The sequence below is a fragment of the Pithys albifrons genome, chromosome 8 (genome assembly GCF_047495875.1).
Source record: "Pithys albifrons albifrons isolate INPA30051 chromosome 8, PitAlb_v1, whole genome shotgun sequence".
Lineage (NCBI taxonomy): Eukaryota > Metazoa > Chordata > Aves > Passeriformes > Thamnophilidae > Pithys > Pithys albifrons.
Genome location: NC_092465.1, coordinates 8,046,507 through 8,063,196, shown reverse-complemented (window position 1 = coordinate 8,063,196; position 16,690 = coordinate 8,046,507).

Genomic DNA, 16,690 nt, shown 5'->3' with positions numbered 1-16,690 from the left:
TCCCTCCGGTTCCTTCACGTGGCCGTTAATTTTCATAGGTGTAATCTTTGGGAACTGGCTGCTTAGCAAAAATGCTGTTCACCCTGGTTGTTGACTACTAATAAGAGTATCCACATTAGCCCTGCAAGGAGGTTTCCAAAAATTTCAGTGCCTTTAGGGTGCAATTAAATAACTGAGTGATTACCAAAATATGCTAGAGAATACTGAAGCTGGGAGCAGATGCTTCTGTTACATTTTGCAATAGAGCAGGTGGTACCTGCTAGTGTTGAAGCAGCCCCTCAGTACACTGAATGAACCTCCTTTCTGAAATATTTAAAATGAGTAAGAACATCAACATGATTAGCCAAGAAAATTGATTACGTTATCCAGAAAGTTTAAGTGAAAAGGAAATCCCTGCTTCTGATAGAAAACTCTGCATGCCCCACTGCCAAATGCAGTGAGTGGCTGTGAGCAGCAGAACTGCTGCTGGAGGTGGTGTTTCCCAGAGGTTCCTGATCACTATTCAAGTCCTGCAGTAACCTCCTGATATAGTTCCCCAGCCACATATTTTCTTGCCTCTTGCTTTCTAAGCCTTATGTACTTTAAAGAAAAAATCCCCACAAGTTTCTTCTTTTTTTTTTTAGTCACACTACATGAATTGTATAATCACCATTCTAAGAAATAAAAAATTAATGTGTATATTGGTACCTCTATGTACTTCATGGCAATATGTTTTTTTATAGCTGTTTGCTTTCTTTTCTCTTATGTAAGTTCATAAAATTTACTCATTGCTGTTCCACATACCAAGGGCCTAATTCCATGCTCACATATGTTGGCAGCTATTGACAGGAGTGCACTCAATCTTTAATTCATGCCAGTTCATAATCAGATTACAGACTTCTCTGTTTCTGGATGAAGAAGTTTTAATACTGCAAGAGAGGCTGAGTCAGGATCACTGCTAGTCTCCTGGCTTCTTCAGAGTTATTAACCTCAGGGAGCTGTACTCTGTGTTGATGCCGGGATTGTGTGAAACACAGACAGGGCATAGCCTCCCTCCAGTCAGCTTTCCAAAAATCATCTGTATCTCTCTGTTACTCCAAACAGGAGTCAATGGAAAGGTGGCAGTTATCATACACTGCAGGTCACGGCCAGCAAGTTTGCACACAGCTCAAGGTATCCCAGGAAAAGCTGTACACATGTGTGTGTTCATACATGCACAATCCCACATCCACTGCAGCCTTCGATCTGGCTGCAGCTGATGAAGGGGATGTGAAGGAGAATTCCCTCAAGTAAAGCTCAACTTCAGAGAGACTCAATAAATCAGTGGGATGCCAGGCTTCAGCCTGGCTGCAGTGCCAGGAGCTGCTGCTGGTCTGTTAATGCACAACATTTGGTTACTGGAGTGAAGGGTTTCTCCGAGTGCACACCTCTCCCACTGGGAAAGCACTGTGTTATCCCTGCAAGGTGTTGTCTTACTCACTGCACCTACATCCACTCCTTTTGCCACCCTGAAATTCCCTCCCTCACAGTTTACTGTCTTCAGGTTTTGCAGGATGATTTCTAACCAAGGAGCATTCACACCATTGGTGAGAGACACACTCAGAGCTTATAATATCCAGTCCAATATATGGAACTGATGAAGAAACAAACACACACATCATCATTTATACAATCCAATATCCACTGAAGTATAAGAGTACATTTGTTATGATTACTTTTTGTTCTTATTCATTAAATTTATTTTAATATAAAATATTTAGATTAAATATTTGTAGCTCTTTTTAGAAACAAAAGGTGCAGTAAAATATTCTGGTGCACAAGGATTCCTTTAGTTAATTTTCTGTAAAAGTCAAGGTGAATAGTATTAAATTACAGCCAGAAGATAAAAAAAATCCTCCCTGTTACAATAACAATGATATTTTTGGACTAGATTATGCCTGCAAACATGGAATGTCATGGAAATAGTCTTCATATCAGTGATTCAGTGCAGGGAGTATGTGGTGAGAAGTGATGGAAGTGAAAAACAGCCTGCATACAACGGCCTTGTTACCAAGGAAGAGGAGCAAGTGGTTTTTGAAATAGAAACTGTAAGCAGAGGAAGAGAAAATGGTCTGAGCCTGAACGAACTGAACCTGCACAGGCAGCAGGTGACTTTATAAGCAGCATTTTGCACTGCAGCACCTCTTAGCAGGTCTCTCTGGGCCGCTAAATGAATTCTGATGGATCATAGGCAGTGGCAGAAGCAAAGAGTACCTTCAGGACCCCCCCCCAGTCTGTTTAGTGTGTGCTTGTTTTCCCAGACTCGGAAAGGGAACAACCTTCAGTCCTTTTCACTTTTAAATGAAGGTTCAGAGTAATAGCCAATACTATCTCAGAAAGCAAAGCAAAACAAAGCAAAAATCCAGCATTTATGGCTGCAAAACCATATTGATTTTCTTTAGTACACTAATTCTCAAATCCCCATTTTATTGACAGGTACACATACTTTACACGTGAGGAACTTCAGGAAAGAAAAACAAACTCGTTTTCTTCGATCTCACACAAAGTCTGTAGTAGACCTCAGGAGCACTGTGGTCCATCTCACTGCATTCATTTAGCCTTCTGTTTGCTCAAGCTATTACATTATAAAAAGAAAAGGTGAACCCGAACCTGTTTGGAAAGTAGATTTAATTTCATGCAAAACTATTACTCACGCTGCTAACAGGATTCAATATTTCTACCATGTGAGACCTACAGGATGAGTAATATTATTTAAATTTTTGAAGATTTACAGGAGCATAGCTAACATCTCCCTACCTATGAGCATGGCCATGTTCCCTGTCTCATCCCACCACACTCAGGAAGCACCACAAAATACTGGAGACAAGCCAAAAGTAGTGTGAAATGTCTTTCTGTACAAGCTTATGCTTCTTTAAGCCTTATAATCTTGTCATGGAAAACACTGAACACCACGCAGAACTCTGGGTCTGCAAGAACATCAAAGCCCTGTCCAGTGCTGATTCTCCAAGTATGTTCTTTCTTCCTGAAAACAGGCCTGAGCATCAGGGTTGAGGCCGTAGCCAAAATCCAGTTTAGGAGGATTTATCGAAGGTCCAAGATTAGCACACAAGCTTGAATGAAATATCAAGCAAGACTGAGGGTATTTTGTCTAAGCAGGTTCCTCTCCATTATTTTCATTGCATATAACAAGACATCCAGAAGCAAACCCCCTTTTTTTTAAAGATCAGACTCCAGGTAGTAGCTAAACTTCTGAAACAGTGTAAGTATTCCCACACTGAGAGCCAGTCCAGTTTTCTAAGTACTTGTGTACCTAACAGGCAGCCCTGAAAACTTGTCAAGGCTTTGCCAAGTTTACTATGGCAGAACATGACGTTACCCCACAATTCCTTCTGCATCGGGGATATCTGCACTAGGCATCACATGCAAGCAAAATTCATGCTGAGCCATTGTGTTGGGGTGAGAAATTTTACCCTGAACTGTTTGTATGTAGTGGTGTCATCCTGAAATCAGTTGCCAGTAAAGCCAGAATGAAAAAGCAAACAAACAAACAAAAAACAACAACAAAAATTCACTTTATTTAAAGAGTTTGAAGTTTAAATTCATCGTTTGTAGTTATGAAGCCTGAAGTGGGGGAGTAGGTGTTTTTATGTTAGGTGTTAGAGGCTGCAGGAAAGATGGTTTCCAGGTTAAACAAACCACAAAAGTTCAAGGAAAACAGAAAAATAAATAAATAAAAGAAGGGAGTGAGAGAAAAATTTTGCTACATAGGCCCTTTTCCTTCATCTATCTAGGTTAATACAAACCTCAGCAAAATCTTAGAGCCGTGCTATCACCTGTAGGCGTAAGAGAACAAAATGAGAAGAATGGAAGCGAAACCATAATTATTTCTAACATTATGCTTCAATGCTACTGAATAGCAGACCAAAACTCTCCCTTCCTTCACTCTGTGTAAATCTAATAGCACATAACATGATAATTTTTTATACAGATGAAAGAAAATCTATCATCAAATGAGTACTTTTCCTAGAACATTGCAGAGCAGTTTGCTCAAGCAGCAAGGAACATTGCCATCAGAAATGAAAAGACACTTTCTCTACCCCTGAAGACAACCCAAAGTCTCTGATCCCTACAAGACATGTAGTCCTGTCTTCCCACTTTAAAAATGTTTTTACAAGACTCCCAGGGCACTAAAGAAAGCCCTAACTCTTTGCCATATGTACAAAAAAGCAGATGAGTGATTCATCTTCTGGTTTACTCTTTCCTTACAGTATAAATTTACTGGTTTGTCTTATTTTGATTCATGTGTTAGACCCATCTCTGAGGCAGGATAACTGATCAGCTTTATCTGATATGAAAACACTTGGATTAAGACATCAGCCCCAGACCATCAGGGAACAATAACAGGGCTCAACTAGTCCATCAAAGCAAAGGTCAGTCCATTGCAGCATGTTCCTTTGTCATGGCAAAACCCATCATTTAATCAAAGAGGGTGAAACATGGGATAGCCAACAACCGTTTCAGAAGGACTGCAGCTCAGAACTCCAAGGTGCCTGTTAGGAGGGTCATTGCTTAGTTCCCCCATCTCTGGGGCAGGAAAGCCTCAGGCAAGCTGCTAGCAGTTGTTCTGGCAGTGTTGCTATCTGAAAGTGAACTCCCCCAGTAAACTAAGGATTCCACACAATCTCAGATGGTTGCTTCAGTAAATGAAAATCCAGGATGGCACAAGGAAAAGGCTTATCAGGAAAAAACTTAACTTAAATGACAATGGGAGAACACAAAACACAGGAAATTTGAAAGAACTTGCCCAAAGCACCAGTAATAAGAGAGACACTAAACCTCACATTTTAGGTGTAATCCCTACCAAAGGGCTATAAAGACGATGGTGGAGTTTCAGTCCAGGACCAGACTTACCTGTGCTATGCCCTCACTGCTATTGCTCACAACATAAATGCATCTGCTTTATATGTTCCTGGAAGACACTCCTCTTCTTCCATGTATTACATTTCCCTCTGTCTTCAGATTTGTGATGCCTTTTCCATAAGAAAACATCTGAAATCCACTTATCTGTCTTTTTCTTTTCAGTCACAAGTGTGTCAGTCACAAGCCCACACTGCTCAGCCACTGTGATTGCTGCTGCACTTCAGCTGACAAGCTGTGAAAGTTTTGGCTGCCCAAAAATCATTGGGAATGCATTTACTTCCTTTTGTTAGGATGACGAGATATTTGCATCTCATTGACATGTACCGATGTACCTTCACACATAAACATCAGGGAGGTTTAGTGACATCAAGTATCACATCCAACTAGTTAGAAAATTCTGCCATGTTAATGAGACACGACATTGCTGCCAGCTGCTCATTCCACTAACACTTAAACATGCACAGAAATCATTTCCTTTTACTTTAGCATCCTTTGCATATTCTGGTAATAAAAAAGTAGAACACTATGTGGGGAGAAACAGGATGGGTCACACTCCTGTACTTCACAATGAACTCAGGGTTGTTCCAATGGAAATTATAATGTCACAATCCTTAAACTAACCAAAGAAGAAGATATGAGATCAGAATAGTTTCTTCTTTCTCTTGGGCTGTGAACCTCTCAGTAAATCCCACAGGGCCGTTGAAGAACTGTGGGACTCACAGTGTTGGGAAGGATTTGTCAAGAACAAAGTCTCATATGCAACTGCACCTATTCTCCAGCAATTGTGCAATATTCTAACAAATAAATCCAGAAATTATATTATCTTGCACTCAGTTTTGGTAAAATACTACAATTTATGCTTACTGGGGTGCTGAAGACCTCAAATGAAGGCTTGACTGGCAGCTACAGTATCTGTAGGAAAGCACTGTTCTTTACATTTACTTATAACTTCTTAGACAAATGCAGCACAGCCATCCTGCACACACAATAAGAGGATACCAGCTCAAAACACATAACCCAGCCATTATTTTGAATTCAGTATGTCTTCCAAATCATTTTGAAAATACATTTTTATTAAAGTGCATGATTTTTCCAAAGTGCTTCCAGCAGGTGTAAGAGAAACAGCAAAGAAATTGGAGTTTGCTTAACCAAGTTTATAAACCTGCTGTTTCAGTCTCAAAGATGAATTACACTGCATGAGCACGTTCACTAAATGTTCATGCTTTCCTTCTTGCCCTCCTACCTACACTCAAAGAATAGAATAGAAAAACATAAATCAAAGTCTCAGAACATATTTTTCCTCCAATTCTGAAGCTGCCATATCAATGTACCAGAATCATAATCCCCTGCAATACAAATAAAAAGCACGGCCCAGCAATCACCACTTCAAAATAATTACAGGCCACACAATAATTTACACTTATCTAAAGCCTTTCACTCCAAGGATCCCAAAGCAATTTATACACAATATAGATGTGGCTGATATGAAAACAATAATGCCAAGGAGCAACTTGGGAATTGAGGGATTGTCTAACCCATGCAGGTCTTTGCAGTCTGAAACTTACCAATTATCTTGATAGCAGTTTGAACCAAATCTATTACAACCTTCTATCCCAAATTTAGGATTAGTCTAAATATTGACAGGCATGTTCTGATCATTTCTTTAATTTCAGTCAAGGATATTGAGACATTAGGAAATGAAAAGGCTTGATACAACACTGCCCAGCAGACGTGCCCAGCTTCAGGAGGTGCTCATCTGAGGCACTACCAGGACTAACATTTCCTTCTGGAAAAGACAAAAAGTATTAATTTTTATAGTTGCTTTCCTTTTCCTTTAGCAAATTTAATTCTGATCCACCCAGGCTCTAGCTAAATACTGACCTACAGGCAGAACTTTGCTTCTCCTGTAGTAGCTCTGAAATACCATCATTTACCTCCCAGCTGCTCAGTAAATTAAAGCAGAGACCCTACAGGTGCTTGCTGAAGTCCCAGCACTGTCAATAGCACCAGGCCACACAGGAACAAATTGGTCTTTAAAGGTAGCTCTGAAATACCTGCTGGTTCCCTAATCCTCAAACCACATCCCTGGGGCTCTGTGTGAGAGGAAGTTTGGGTAAGTGAATGGAAATGTAGTTCTAACAATTAACTAGTAATTCGTTTACATTTTCAAAGCAGTTTTCATATGGAAAAGGGCCACTGGCTTTTTTTATATTATAAAAGACAGGGTTTGTATTGGCTTTCCTCAGTCTTCAAAGCGCAGACACACAAAATTTGAAAGCATTCACTGTACACTTTGTAGGAGCCCCAAAAGGCAAATTTAGGGAAAATCAAGTCTTTTGTGCAAGGTGAGTTGTAGACATCAGCAAGAACAAAACTCCCTGGCAATCACCAGATCCAGAGAGAGCACTGCAAGCCCCAGCATTTTAAGGGACAGCTAGTTATTATTACCACATTTTAAAATTAGGACATTGAATCAAAACACCTTAATGCTATAGGATTTGGTCTAAGGGTGGGAAACTTACTCTTTTCTCTTCCTCAGCCCTCTGTAACATACTTCTTTTCCAAAACATGTATGTAGAACTGTCAGGGGAAACCAGGATTTTCAATGTTTTGTATGAGAACAGAGCACACAACCGGACTGCAGCATCTGCTCTGCATGGCTAATGTGTCTGCAGTCAGTCTGATCAGCAAAAGGATTGGCCTCACTGCATTAGCAGGAGTGTTACTGACTTAGGAAGGAGGAGAAGCTAAGTGTTTGATTTTTTGTTTTGGTTTGGTTTTTGGGTTGAGTTATTGGGTTTTGGTTTTTTTGGGGAGGGGGAGGGGGGGCAGAGTGTTTATTTTGTTTTGTCTTAAAATAAAATAACATCAGGGGAAATCTTACTATTTTTGCTACCCACATGGTGCCACATTTCTGTTTCACTCCTGAGTGGCAGCTGCAGCATCTCTCAGCAGGGAGACAAGACTTGGCTATGAAAGGGCAGAGACAGAAGTTATGGGGTGGGCAGTTTTTTGCTCTTCCTCGTGATCTCTGGGCTGACAGCTGATCCATTAATGACACGTAAGGCAAGGGAATTATTCAAGCAGTCTTCATGATGATATGCTGGAGGCAGTTGATTTCATTGCCTCACACTGGATTTCATCTCCTTTTAGTTTTTTAGGAGGCAAAGAGGCTACAAAATGAACATCTTTCTTTAATTAGAGAGTCCTTAGAAATTGGGAGTATTCAGTGCTGTCTGCTAAGAGACAGATGCCAAGGAAAAAAGTGTGAATAAATAGCAGACCTCATAATGAGAATAATGCATTTGGCTAAACTCTGAAACTAAACCAGCACATATGTGGGGTTTATTTATTTTTCAGTTGTCATTCTTCTTCAATTTATGGTTCACACCTTCAAGAGGTAAAAAACAATTTTGTTTAGTAAAAAAGCTGCCCAAAGAAGCTATGCCAATTTATACCACCTGGAAATCTCACTCTGTGCTAATCTGTTTCATTCATCCCCTGTTCTTGATATGTAACTGCCAAGGGATTAGCCTGGATGTGGAAATGTGTCACCCAAGTGTCACCAGTAGTGTTGCCTCTTTCTCTCCCATGCTCTCCAGAGCATCTAAGCCAGAAACAACATCAAAACTGGATTTGTGAAAATAAGTGGAGGCAAGGGCAAGGGAAAAAATGTGCTGAAGGAATAGGATTCGGTAGTAAATTCTGGTTAAAACAGACTCTGTCATTGCCTCTACTGCAGACAGGAGCTAATTCCATAGTTCAGTTTTATCTTCTATGTTCATGTATTTATGAAAAGGGTTTATGATGTGGAGCTTGTAACTCTGAGGCAGTGTATTAGATGACCCCAGTGGTTCCACGAATCTTCATCTGTGGTTTTGCTGCTCTTGTGGAGCACAACTGTTGTGAGAAGTTGGTTTGGAAATAGCAAGGATTTTGATTATCCACACAATAGGTCTTGCACTGACCTTGGAGTTCAATAAAGAATCATTGCAGAGACCTGATATCCAGGGGTGTATATTTGCTGCTTCCTGTGTTTCTAATCACAATACACTGGACTGGAAAGACATTCTGGAGTATTCAGCCCAGTCCCTTGCTATTGCAGGTGACCAAATAATAAAATTCACTTTATAAACTGATGGATTGTTTTGTTCTCTCAGAAGACATTTCATATCATGTGGTTACATTTCTTGTTACAGAAGCTTTCAGCAAGAGCCAAGCATGCTCTTGATAGGATTGTCTTTTATAGTCCTGGGATATTAAAAAGGAAGGGAAAAAGGGAACGAAGGAAGGAAGGAACAAAGGAAAGAAGGGAAGGAAGGGAAGGGAGGAAGGAAGGAAGTTAGTTAGTTCTCATCTTGGCTAAGCAGGGGCCGGGAATGAATCCTTCATAAATACCTAACACAGACCTGAGTCTTTAATGGACTGAAATAGTTGCAGCCTGTCTTGCCTCAGTGGCTCTGTGCATTTACTGCCCAACACCAGGTGTTACCTGGCAGTGGATGGATGCAAACTCACCTGGCAGAACACACCTGTGCAACACACAGTGTTGTACTCGGCCTGGGAAGTTGGGCATGTTCTCCTGTGCCCTTGGATCTTCACAAGATCGGGTTTGTGTGCTTCCCATGCTGAGTCATAGCAGCCTGTGAAACACAAGGAACTCCATGGCTCTGGGAAAGACCAAACCTCTCAGGATCAAATAATATCCAAGGATACACAATCAATAAAGAATCAGGACTTAGGAATATACTTATTTACATGGATATATGGCTGCATGGAAAATAAGCCATCTCAAATGAAATTCAAGTTGTCTTACCATTAAAGTACAAACTTGGCTGTAAAAGTAGCTATGCTGATGGAACAAATTTGATTTAGTTCCAGAAGATGCTCTAACTGAAAAGAGCACTATGACACTACACAACAAAGTTAATGCTAAATGGATTTAAATTATAGAACTGATAGATCTTAAAGCATAAATTTAAATTTAAGTGTCTGCCTTAACTCTGTGCTGCTGTACATTGCATTTAGATGCAGATATAAGTGATCATTAATAAAATTCACAGTTACATTAAAACTAGTGAGGTAGTCTATAATATTGGGAACTGCTGGATTATGTAAATCCAGTGGCAGAGTAACATAGACTTTAAAACTGCAAAATGTCAAGTATTAAAGTTTCTTAAAGGTGGGAAACAGAATAGTTGGACATGCTGGCATTGAAAGGGACTTATCATAGAAAATCCTCAATGAAATGTGACATCCACAACTGAGAAGGGGCAGAGCAAATATTTGACTGCATGAGAAGCAGAAATCAAAATGCTCAGGTGAGATTTTTTTCCCCATTTTTTTAAAGGAGCTGTTGAAAATGCTGGGGAAGGAGAGGGAAAGAAGAAGAGGCTGAAGGCAGAACAGGGTAAGAGGGCTCATATGTTGTGTGATGGACACAGATTCTATCCGCATTGAATAACAGCTCTCCCCTGGTATCATAGAGGTTTATATTTGGGATTTAACTGTGAGAGGTTTCACTCCCATCACTGTTGGAAAGAGACTTCCTCTCTAGCCTGTAGGAATGCTGTCTTACAAATTCTGCTTTAGTTGGTTGGTAGCTTCCTAGTTTATTGTAAAGCCCTTCCCTAAAGTAATACCCTTTCATTCCCTGTTAACTTTGTATCCAGCTTTACACAATTAATTAGGGAAGTGTTCAAAGACCTAGATTTTAAACCACTTAATTAATTAGAAATGAAGGTTTAATGGCTATTCCTCTCAGACTATTTAATTTAATGAGAGAATTTGTGAGAAAAAGAAGGAAGAAAAATCACTTTAGTGTATAACAAATTGCAAGAGAAAACGGAAATGAGGTGAACATATGTATCTGTTTACTGTTTGACTGTAGAAGAGGATCCCCATCAGAGCTCAGGGTGTTGTACATTTTTTGTAATGGTGACACAGCTCATTAGTTCCAAGGAACTGCCCAATCAAATGAACTGGAATTTTCATCACTCCCCAGGATGTCACTGTTTTTGTCCCACCTCCTAAAAACAAACCCCAGGAACACAGGAAGAGAGGAGCCTTGTCCTAGATGCAAGAAAAGGCTGGAAGAGAGAGAAATGACCTCCCAAAGTTCCAGATGCCCTCCTGAGAGCCAGTGCCAGCAACTGGCCTTCAGCTCATCGTCACACTGGGCCGGGAGGCTGCAGGAACCCGTCATGATACCACAGGAGGGAGACAACCCTGTTCATCAGGAAAAGGCCACATGTGGCACCATAATGTCCCTGACTAGAAAAACTAGTGAGTCATCATCCTAACACCCAGCTGAGCAATGTGATTTCATGCAGGACACACTTATTTGAGCTAAATCTTTCTATTACAGGAAAGAAAGCCACGCAGCAGCAGCAGCCTATCAGTTTTACTTTGTAACAGCTGCCACACTGACATCTCTCTAAAAGCAAAATTCCTTTTTATGCCAGGAGAAGGTCTGAATGCCAAATGATGGGAACATGCCCTTCTAAGTTACTGAAACATTTTCAGTTTTTTACTTCCCTCAGGTATCTGCTACAAACAAGAAGAGCCAAGACTGAAGATGGGATAACTGAGTAAAGAACACTGAAATACTTCTAATAATATGAGTAAAACCTAAGAAAATATCAGAACTGCTGATACACTAAGCTTTGTAAAGACCATAAAATAAACCACCCCTCTATTGAGACGTTTCAAATCTAATCTCTGCTTTTAAAACAAAATTACTCTGTTACATACAAAACATCAGACTTTGGGTTGGGAGAGATGTTGCTTTGTTGTTTTCTTTTAATAACTTGGAATTTTACAGGATCTGAATATAAGCATTCAAAAAAAAACCATTATATTTGAAAAAAGACTTTTTTCTTGAGTACTGGCAAGACTGATTTGTGCTAAGATGAAATGAGACTCCAAAGTATGTAACCCTTCAAAACAAACACCAGCATGTAGCACTGCTGTGATTTTGCCAGCCATCTGCATGACTCGCCCCCATATGATGGTTTAGCCACCTATCTGTTTTCACCAAGCATTTGGAATATAGACTTGCTGATACAAAACATAACTAACTGGTTTTTTTCCTTTGGTTGCGTTAACTAAACTTATCACTGTAATTCAAATCAATCCAGGTAATGTAACTGAATTAGGAACCATGGTTTATATAGAAAAGGTATTTTCAGTGAATATAGCTATTTCACGTTAGGAATTGCCTTTTAAAAACACTATGAGATTGTCTTTGGTGAAAAAGAAGAGGAGGGAGAAGTAATAGGAAAAGCTTTCTGTCTTTTAGAAGGCAAATCTCGATACAAAGCCCAGGAAACTCTAAGGAGTAAGGAATAAATATGATATTGGCCAAAAAGTGGCAAGACTGACTAGATAAGTGAGTGGCCTGGGGTAAACAACAAAATGTTTCCTCAGCAAATCTCTGAGCCCATCCCAATAAATTTTAGTCTGGCCAGCAGCAGTCTCTCTGTAAAAAAGGCAGGATGCCTCTGCATTTTCAGTTCCAGCCATGACAGGATTCAACCCTAAACAATTTTTTTTAAATCATTTGAACTCTAAAATTTATGTAATCACTTATGACTAACTCCTCATTATAACAGAAGTTATAGTGTATGCAATTATCTCTTTAGTTTGGGTTTTAAATTAATGTGAGTCATTCTCCTTCCATTTAAAATCTCATTTTCCACATGTACAACACTTCCAACCAGCTTTGGAAGAAAACTATCAAAGGGGCTAATTCCCTCCTGGTTTAATTTAACTGCAGAAAATAGAGTTACAGAAAGGACAGTTTTGAATCATTACAGTCTGTCTGAACTCTCACAAGCAACACAGAAAGCAAAGGCAAATCTATGGGTACATAAAAAACTCAGTGTCTTTCACTGGCTTTTAATGAGGCTTTTTTACTTTAACTGAGGGGAAGGGCAGGGGAAGGGGAAAGTATTTCTGCAACACCGTGGTAAGCATACCATGGAACAAGACTTGTCTTCTTGTCCAACCCCTATTATGCTGCTGGAATTGCTCACAAAAAGCAGCATAATTGATGTGATTGTCAAACCCCCTTTCTCCAAGCAGCACAATAACTTCCTGCACCTAAATACTGTGGGACTTTAGTCAGAGGAGAAGAAAGCTCTTAGCACCTTCCAAGAAGCAGCAGCTTTCTTGGCACTGCCTTTCTGTTTCAGCGAAATTCTCTAATCTGTATGCTAAATTATTCCCACATTTTGAGCTGCTCCACTGCTGTGCTGTCAGTCTGGTGCTGCCCCAGCATGATTGGGTTTTGCTTTGGGACTTTATGTCCAGGCCAAATCTCACCATAGAGAAGATGTTGATACTTAGCCAGTGGTTGCCTAAAGATGCCTTATTACCTCTGCTTTTGACTAGTAGATAATACAGGCAGGGAAATAAAGTTAGTTATTATGAGCCTAAGAAATAAACCTCTCTCTCTCATAGTGATATCAACTTTACTTCTGTATTTTACCAAATTCACAATGTTCTAGGGCAGCTTCCACAGTATAAATTCCTCTGAATAACAAGAAATTTATATATGACTGTATTTTGGGATCCTTTCTGTATTTCTGTTCTCATATTAAGCAAACATAGAGATTCATAGAAAGAATGTGCATGCACAAATATCAAATCCCCTTTCTTAGTTTTAGCTTTAAAATTCCCTTCCCAAACTTGAATGCTCTAAAATGAGCCAGAAAAACAATCAAAGTGAATTGTGACAAATATTTGAGAATGTTTGGGAAATGTGGGGTTGTTGTGTTGGTTTGGCTCCATCTTTCCTAGGGATTGATCTGAATGCATTATGAAGACTATTAAAATGCATCCCTCCTTTGCATGGAAAATAGAAATTCTCTGACAAATTACTTGAAATTGAATGTATTCAATTCCATTCCAAGAGACAACATTTTGTTCTGAGAAGAGCCAGATCCATGAGTGCTGGTGAGCTCTACACACATAAGTACTTAAAGATGTGTATGGTGTATAATTTAGAAGGCACCTCCCTAAAAAGGCTTTGCTGGGACATGAAAATTGAGCAGAGCACCCAGTACACTCCTGATCCCTTTCTGGTCCTAGAAGGAGGGGAATCCCCTAGAAAACCCCTGTCACAACAAGGCAGTTGGTTTTGGGGGAATCCAGAAAGGCACCCTGGCAGCCAACCAGAGGTCAGCATGCAGGCATCAAGTACAAATCTGTGCTGAAACAACAAGAGTCAGTAACAGAAAGTTACTGGTGGTGCTGCTCTTCCAAAAGGACTCATTCCTAAAGAAAAGTATTCCAGGGCTTTAATTACAAGTTTTCACTTTCAGTGGTTTATATTTCAATTTTATATTGAAAAGAAAAAGAGAAAAAAAACATGGAAACAAAACAAAACAAAACAAAACAAAAAACAAAACAAAACAAAAACAACAACCAAAAAAAAAAAACCAACCCTTGGTTTTGGCAGAAAGCAGAAACTTGTCTCTTACACACAAGTTTCATCTGATTAGCAAATTAATTTGCCAGGAAAAAACTTCTGATTGAAAAAGTTGGTCCATCCTACCCTGTTTCATGCACAGTGAAAATGGATTTTAAAAATCCTCCAACACCTACAGGGTGAAGCAAATTTCTCTTTCCCCCAAGCATTCAGTTTGAAACACCAGCTCTCTGGACCCTCCCCTGGGTTTGGTCAGTGAGCTAACACTGAGGTTATATTTGAAAATGCAACGACCAGATGCATTTGCACATTGACTGAATGACACTAACACATTACAAAGATGACAGAAGTAAAAAATGCAGGAGAAGCAAACTTGTATGAATGCTGTATTTTGATCTGGCCATGAGTAGGAATAGCTAGGCACACCTTTTCTGTGAAACTATTTCTTTCAGCATTCTTAAAATATGACTGCTAACCCATAAGAAATATTCCTCACTGATTTTGACAGTTATATATATTTGAATCTTACCCAGAGATGAGCTTTCAGCAACTGATCAGTTAAACTTCTCCATGTCATTTGTTTGCAGGGGGGACAGTCAGATCTCTGCATGGCTTTAATCTCAGTGGGGTTCAAGACTTCATATTGTCAAAGGTTTCTTTCCTAAGAAACATTCACAAATTTAATGTCTAAAAAGGTTGCCAAGTAATCTGTGATTGACATTTGCACACACACACACACACAATCAAATGCAATATATTAACTCAGTGTTTATGGGTCTGCATGCAATTATCAGCACTGCAATTAATTTCTGGCATAGTGCTGCATTTCAGAAGGCCAGCAGAAAGGGAATATAAAATCAGCCAGCAGAAGCAAGTCCTTTGTCATTGTATTTTCCCTTAGGTGGTTGCATCCCTAAAGATGGACTCACAAGCACTGGGACGAACCTCTGAAATGTTCAGAAAAAAGTTACTTTATCACAGTTCTGCTGGGGACAGTCTGACTCAAATTTCAGTACCTGTTCTGAAAGCAAAAGCAAGGCATGAGTCACTTGCTCCATTATCAAATATCATACCCAAACTAAATGACAAAAAGATGGTGATTTGCAACGTGATCCGCTGCTTAATACCACAGTTTCATTTCTTCTTTGTTCTGAAGAATCCTGCTCCAATTGCTGCTGGTATCAGATTTTCAAACACCTCAACAGCATGGATTGCCTTCTTTTAGAAATATTCTGTAAGATCCATCTGTACATTACCTACCCCTCAGTTACAGGGATGGCACATGCTCTGGATGGAGTATTTCCCCCTCGGTGCCCATGAGGGGTTAGTACCCTTGCACCTCACCCAAACAGGCTAAAGGATTGCTGTTGCAGCTGGTCATAAAATTTCCAACAAAACAGCTATCCATAAACAAATGTCAGTCTGTAGAAATTAATTCTTGTCTTGCAATATGTCAGTTTTTATTTACTGGGGGCAATCTTTCACTTTCCAATGGGATTTCTGACAAAAAGCACACAGCACATTTTAGTCCAGAGCTCCAGTGCTGCTCATGAACACCCTCCCCCTGGCCCGTTTTAGACCCCAGGTCTTCTCACATATCTGGGGAACTTTTAAACCACCTGGGAAATGAGTACAGACTTTACGAGGTCATTCATCTTTAACGCACTTTCTAAATATTTAAATATGATATATTGTTTATGACATTTCCTGATGAATTATGGGGTGCCACCCAGAAGAATTAAGATGTCACACTGCAAGGCAACAGTTGAGCAAGGATTTTCATGACCCCAGCGCAGGACTTAGAACCATGGACAGCACACTTTGACTGACTGATTTGGTACTGCTTAGGAGCCGATGGGAGAAACAGTCTTGATCTTTTACTCACTCACATAAACTGCAAAGGGCATGAGCCTCATATTAGGCTAAATACTGCTGGCTTGTGTCTTTTAATCTTAGTTTTACCTTTTCATGAATTACTTAATGGATGTAACACACATAACATAAACACAGGAAAGACTCCACATCATTAGCAATCACAGCACTCTACTGCCATTAGAAAGAAAAGTAATAGTGACCATGCAAAATGCTCCTCACTTTGGAGACACTCAACACATGGAAGCTAATTTGTTTCTCTACTATCACCATTTCTGAACCTGGCAACAGCTTCCTAAATTGAGTTCTATTTTATTCATAAGCATTATATAGCACTTCCAGCAAAGCAGCTGGTAACTAACAGTCATTCTGTTTTTTAAAGCTGAGTAAGCAAACCCTTTTGTTTTATTAACCAGTATAGGTTTTGTTAGTACCATCTGTAATAAAACTGATTCTATTCATTGCTTACCAGGCTGGCATGTGCTG